This window comes from Tamandua tetradactyla, chromosome X (genome assembly GCF_023851605.1).
Source record: "Tamandua tetradactyla isolate mTamTet1 chromosome X, mTamTet1.pri, whole genome shotgun sequence".
NCBI classification, from domain to species: Eukaryota; Metazoa; Chordata; class Mammalia; order Pilosa; family Myrmecophagidae; genus Tamandua; species Tamandua tetradactyla.
Window position 1 is genome coordinate 148,543,912 of NC_135353.1, and position 7,247 is coordinate 148,551,158.

General features: G+C 34.9%; 1 non-coding gene across 1 annotated transcript; it reads right to left on the bottom strand.

Annotated features, from left to right (window-relative positions):
- Nucleotides 1–3,201: 3,201 nt before the first annotated feature.
- LOC143672388 (U2 spliceosomal RNA) lies at nt 3,202–3,392 on the bottom strand. The gene has a single exon (XR_013169840.1). It is a non-coding gene; the product is annotated as a U2 spliceosomal RNA (small nuclear RNA).
- Nucleotides 3,393–7,247: the final 3,855 nt, after the last annotated feature.

A 7,247-nucleotide genomic window follows, 5' to 3' on the forward strand; every position in this document is an offset into this window, starting at 1 on the left:
GTCTAGGATGCTAAATTTTAACCCAACAATAACCACAAGGAAAATAGATGAAAAATACATCCGGATAGAAAAGGGAAGGCACTCAGTATGGTACAACTCAAAAAATCAAATGAATATAAAAGCATGCATTAACAGAAGAAGTGAGGGGCAAAGATATAAGACTTACAAAGTCTAAAAACAAAATAGAAGAAATTCTTGCAGTATCAGTAGTGAATTTAAATCTAAATGAATTAAAAAGCCTCCAGTCAAAAGGCAGAGATTGGCAGAATGGATAAAAAAGCATGAGCCAACTCTATGCTGTCTGCAAGAGACTCACCTTAAAAATCAGAGACACAAGTAGGTTGAAAGCAAAAAGATGGAAACAATATACCACAGAAGTAGTAACCAAAAGACAGCTAGGGCATCTGAACAAATATCAGATAAAACACATTTTAAGTCAAAGACAGTGATGAGGGACAAAGACAGTCATTATATCCTGACAAAGGGGTCAATTCAACAAGAAGATGTAGCAATTATAAATATATATGCACCTAAGAGCAGAGCCTCCAAACTATATGAAGCAAATACTGACAGATTTAAAGAGAGAAACTGATGGTTCTAACTTAATAGTAGGAGATTTTAATACACCACTCTCAATAATGGATAAAATATCTAGTCAGAAGATCAGCAATGAAATATAAGAATTGAATGATACTTTAAACCAAATACAGTTATTCCTTCTACATTGCCAGGGTTAGGGATGTGGTACCCCCGTGATCCAGAATATTTGCATAAATTTTTTCCAGAGTTTCAAGAAACTCCCAAGCTGTCTCTTGATTGGCAGATTCTCTTATTACTTTTACATTGTGTAGGCTAAACCTTTTTTACTTTTTTTTTTTTAAGTTTTTCAAACCAGCCTTTGCTGGCCTGAAAACCTATAGGGGTAGACTCTTCACCTTCTTTTTCCCTTAGGGAATCATATATGGACTTAGCCTTTTCTCATTTTCTCATATGATGCCAGAGTCTGCTGGAATGCATTTTTTATAACAATCCTGTACCAAAAACAATGTTGCACTTTCTACACCGGAGAGATGTGGCTCTTGTGTATACTGAAACCATGATGGGAAAAGTCATGATGTGGAAGGAATAAACGTAGACATAAGATACATCTATAGAACACTTCACCCATCAACAAAAGAATACACAGTCTTCTCAAGTGCACATGGATCATGCTCCAGGATAACCATGTATTAGGTCACAAAACAAGTTTAAATAAATTAAAAAATATTGAAATCATACAATGTATCTTCTCTGACCACAATGGAATGAAGCTAGAAATAACAAGAGGTAGAAATGGAAAATTCACAAATACGTGAGATTAAACAACATATCTTTTTTAAAAAAATCAGTGAGATAGAGGAAATTATGAAGTATCTTGAGGTGAAAGAAAATACAACATACCAAAACCTATGAGATGCAGCAAATGCAGTGTAGAGGAAAATTTATACCTCACATTAAAAAAAAAGAAGAAATATTTCAAATCAGAGACTTAATCTCAAAACTAGAATAACTTGAAAAAGAATAAACTAAACCCAAAGCAACCAGAAAGAAGGAAATAAAGATTAAAACAGATAAATGAAACAGACAAAAAAATAGAATCAACAAAACCAAAAGTTGTTTCTTTGAAGATTAATTAAATTGGCAAATATTTAGCTAGACAGACAAGGGAATACAAATAACAAAAATAAGAAATGAAAATGGGGACATTCTACTGATCCCACTGAAATGAAAAGCACTATAAGAGGATACTAAGCACAACAATACACTAATAAGTTGAATAACCTAGACAAAATGGACAAATTCTTAGAAACAAACTACCTACACCAACTGAAGAAGAAATAGAAGATTTCAACAAACCATTACTAGTAAAGAATCAGTAATTTAAAAACCCACAGTTAACATCTTACTTAATGGCGAAAGACCAAAGTCTTTCCCTCTGAGATCAGGAACAAGACAATGATGCCTGCTGTTACCACTGTTATTTGCCATTATGCTGGAAGTTCTAGCCAGAGCTATTAGGCAAAGAAAAAGAAATAAAAGGCATCCAAATTGGAAAGGAAGAAGTAAAACTTTCCCTATTTTTAGATGACATGCCCTATATGTAGAAAATCATGAAAAACCCACAACAAAGCTCCTAGAGCTAATAAATAAATTCTGGGAAGTGTCAGGGCACAAGATCAAAACCCCCAAATCAGCAGTATTTCTGTACACAAGCAATGAAAAATCAGAAGAAATCGAGAACAAAAAACTCCATTCACAATGGAAACTAAAAGAATCAAATATCTAGGAATAAATCTAACAAAGGATATAAAGAACTTGTACACAGAGAACTTAAAAAAAAAATCACTAAAAGAAAACCTAAATAAATGGAAGGACATTCCATTTGTATTGATTGGTAGGCTAATTATTATTAAGATGTCAATACTATCCATGGGACAGGGTCAGGATAGGGAATGGGAAGTTAAGGCTTAAAATACACAACATTCCTGTTTTGGAATGATGGAAATGTAATGGATGGTAGTGAGGGTAGCACAACATTGTGAATGCAATTAAAAGCATTGAAATATATATCTGAGTATGATTCAAGGGATTGTATATATGGTAGCAGAACAAAAAAATTTAAATCCATGGAATTACAATACACAGTGAGCCCTAAGTTAAACCATGGACTTTAATGAAGATTACATATGTAAAAATGTACTATGATCTACACAGATGCAGGGTATTGTTGTTGGTGTGGTGTATGAAAATCCTGTATCTTATGCATGATTGTTCTGTAGGCCCACAACTTCTTTAATTAAAAAGAATTAAGTAATTTAAAATGTCAATTCTACCCAAAGCAACTTACATATTCAACAGAAACCCAATCATAGTTCTATCAGCCTTCCTTTCAGAAATTTAAAAGCCATTCATCAAATTTATACAGAAGGGTAAGGGCCCTGAAACAGCTAAAGCCTCTTGAAAAAGAGGAACGAAGTTGAAGACTTACTTCCCAATCTTAAAAGATATTACAAAGCCATAGTAATCAAAGCAGCATTGTATTGGCACAAGGACAGACATGCAGACTAATGCAATCACATTAAGAGCTCAGAAATCAACCCTCATTTTTATGGCCAACTGAATTTTTTTTTTAAACTTTTTATACATTTATTGTTCCCCTGAGGGGGGTGCACCATTCCTGGAAGTACTGCAATACCAGGTCGATGCGTGGAGAGGACGGAGCAAGCTCCTATTCCATCTCCTAATTCCAAAAATCCATTTACTATATTGTCCTTGGATAGAGGACGTATCAGATATTAAACTGATAAGAACAGATACTAAACTTGATCTTAGCCAAAAGGCTGAGAAGTGATGGCCAACTGAATTTTGACAAGGGGCAAAGACCACTCAATTGGGAAAGAATAGCTGCGTCAACAAACGCTGCTGGGAAAACAGGATCTCCATATGCAAAACAATGGAGGTGGACCCTACCTCACATTATATATAAAAACTAACTCAATATGGATCAAAGGCTTGAAAAATGAGAACCAAAAGTATAAAAATTTCAGGACCCTGCATTAGGCACTGGTTTCTTAGACTTTACTCCAAGAGCATAAGAAAATTAAAAAATACATAAATGTGACTTCATCAAAATTTTAAAACTTTTATGTGAAGGACTTCATCATGAAAGTAAAAAGCAACCTGTATTATGGGAGAAAACTTTCAAAATTACATTTCCTATAATGGTTTAATATCCAAGATATATACAGAAACCCTTCAAATCAACAACAAAAAAAAGCCAAACAACCCAATTAAAACGTGGGCAAAGATTTGCATAGTCATTTCTCCAAAGACGATACACAGATTGCCTACAGCACATGGAAAGACAGCTATGGGAAATGTAAATTAAAACCACATTGAGATACAATTTCACACCCACTAGAATGGCCATAATTTTTAAAATGAACTTTTTATGGACTTGATGTTTCAGGTGTTGCCTGATTTCCAACCTCCTATTGTCAGAAATATAAACACTCTTTCTCATTTGCCCCCCATCCCCACCTTGGGCTTAGACTCGATCCCAATTTGTTCTACGATGGGTCATCTCCCCACTCAATCCTGATTTCTAGGACAAATCACCGTAAAGGAGAAAAGACATAGATAAATTTCCACACTCACAATCAAGACCTACAATTATCTTCTTTCCTCAGGAAAGAACTGCTATTAAAATTATGCAGTTATTTTAGATTGCTGAGATAACATAAACTCTTGGTTATGTCCTGTTTGATATAGGCTTAAATCCAGTAAATAAAGCTTTCTAAACATTTCTTATTTTGAGACAGCACATGTTAAAATCTGGAGCAACTCTCATTGCTATTTCCAGGTCTTTGAATTTATTTTTTTTCTATTTTCCATTTATTCACATGGTTTTCACACTTCAATCATATCCCTGATCAAATGTCATCTCCACAAAGAACCCTTCCTTGATCATCTAACTTCCTATCTATCTCTGTCCTTTTAACCAGATTAGTTTTTTTGATAGCTCTTCTCACTCTTCTCTGTCTTCTTGTCTGCTTTGGGGACTATAGAAGTTCTCAAAGCATAATAGGTGCTCAATAAATATGTTAACAAATAAATGTTAACTTACTGAAACTCTCATCTCTGTGTCATCTATGATTTTGCTAAAAGTTCCTTCTCTGAATTCATCCAAGTCATAGGTAATACTGTTGGGTAGCATTTGGTTATGGCATACCACTTGAGAAAATCCTCTCCAGTGAATGAGAAAAAAGTAATAAACACTTACAGGATATAATTATTTAAATAATTTTGTTTTCCTAACAAGATTATCATCTGGGCCATGGCTGAATGCTTCACTCACATGAACATCATAGTAGAGTGACAAGTTTGTGTTGGTTTTCCTGGGACTTTCCTCATTCACAACTAAATGTCCTATGTCCTGAGAATACCCCAAGTCCTGAGTAAACTGGAATAGTTGCTTAGCCTAACATGGGATACTTTCCTGAACTCCAGATATAAGATGTCCATGTCAGTTCTGTGTATTATCACTTTGGTTATCCTATCAAAACAATCAGTTTGCTTAGAATGCTTTGTTAGTGAAGTCACCTAGCTGGGATCTAAATGTTGGCAAATCATCTTAAATAATCACTTCGAGTATTCTTCCATGGATTAATATTAAGCTAGTTCTCCTGTACCTCTCAATAGTCACATTACTTTTGTTTTTAACATCAGGATATTTGAATGAGACTCGTAAGAAAATCAAGGAAGGATTTAATCAATGCTTAGTTCCAGCTCTGGCATTTCTCTTATTTAGTGTACATGGTGTTTAGCATCTGTTACTCAGTTGACGAAACATCATTGTGTTGGGAAAAATCGTGCATAGCATAACCCAACTCCCATATTATACATCTTTCCCTTGTCTATCAAATGCATAATTTGTGTTATGGAAAACACACATGCATCAGAACTTTATCTAGCCCAATGAGGATTCTCAAATGAGAAAACTGAGGACTAAAGTAGTTGCATGTCTTGTCTAAAGCCACATAATCAATGTACTCATCAAGCTAGGATAGGGTATTTTGTGGGAAAAATAAACCTTGAAATCTAAGTGGTTTAGCATAAAACCTTACAGTGCTTATTATTCTCACTCATATTACATATTCAATGTGGGTTAATGGGGAGCTCTGCTCCACACAACTACTCAAGGACCAAAGAAAATTGAGGCTTTGCCACTTTGTATCTGTATTATCTGAAACAGGTTTCCATGAAAGTGAAAGTAATGGACAAGGCATACCACTCTTAATCGCTTGCCCATTGGCCATAAGAAGTCATGTGGCAGCAGTCTAATCAGAAGGAAGTTTGGAAACGTGGGGTTGCAAATAGAATATTTGGTAAACACTGTGTTTACCAAATTAGTATGTGTCTGTCTATGGGGTACATCACCAAGAGGGTTGTACTAGTTTGAAACTGTCATGTTACACTGGCTTATTCCACACAGCCAGGAACATGCCTGCTGGAAACTCTGTCTCAAATGATGATATCAATGATGGGGTCAGTGGTGATTTTGACAATGATTTAACAATAATAACTGGCTTTCAGGGAGTAGTTAGTATGTTCGAGGTCCTGTGGTGAGTGCTTTACACGTCTATTATATAAATTATGTATTATTTATTATGAACACTTTAAATTTAAGAAGATTGAAATTTGCAGAGGTTAAATAATTTAAGCAAAGTCACACAACTACAACGTGCCAAGATCAGGGCTCGAACTCAAGAAATCTGACTCCAGAGTTCATGTTCTTAAAGACTGGGCAGTACTAGACTAGTCAAGAGTCACCAAAAGGACCATTCATAAAGAATTGGGGGACTTCCATTTGAATCACATAATTAGAGTAGAAAACCGAACATTTTCAGGCAAATGGGGTGTTACTTTGAACAGTGAATACAATAGCAGGTCACTACATCCAACACAAATCACACAGTAAGCTTGCCTTATATACTTGAATAAATAGTCTAAGACTCTTTCTCCATTTACCAAATGTCTGTTGAACACCACTCCCGAAAGACATTGCAATATGATAACAGAAAATTAGAGACTGAACTCAAGGGATTCACCATCTTAACAGGAGAGAAATCATGAGTCATAAGCAGTAATAACACAAAGTAGAAATTTGGACTAGAGTAAAAACAATCCTTTCTAAAACGGAAAACATTTCCTATGCTGAAGGTTAGCAAATGTCCATAGCAAGTGTAGCTAAAGCCTGCCCCTCTGAAACAGATCTCCAGTAAAGTGAACCAGACAAAATAGAAATTTCATTCAGTCTCAAATGCCACTACTTAAATGGGCTTCCAATCACCAAGTTATAATTTTCTGTTGTTAATGTAAGTTGATTTACCTGTGTAAGACATTTGGACTTACCTAACAAGTCCATTTTCTGAACATAATACATATTTCACTAGGTTAACTGTATCTTATAGGGTTATGGTAAAATTAAGTGAAATATGTCTATAACACATTTGATACAATGTGTTCAAAGTTGTTTTTCTTAGCAAGAGGGATATTAAAATAAGCTTTGAGAATTCTCCAACAAAAGTCAATAAAGACATATTTGACCAATTGCATTGTTATTTTGTGTTAAAGAAAACCCTTGCTTTGCTTCAAGAGTGTGCATAAAAGTCTGTTCATGGAACGTCAACTAGTTTCATCCCCCT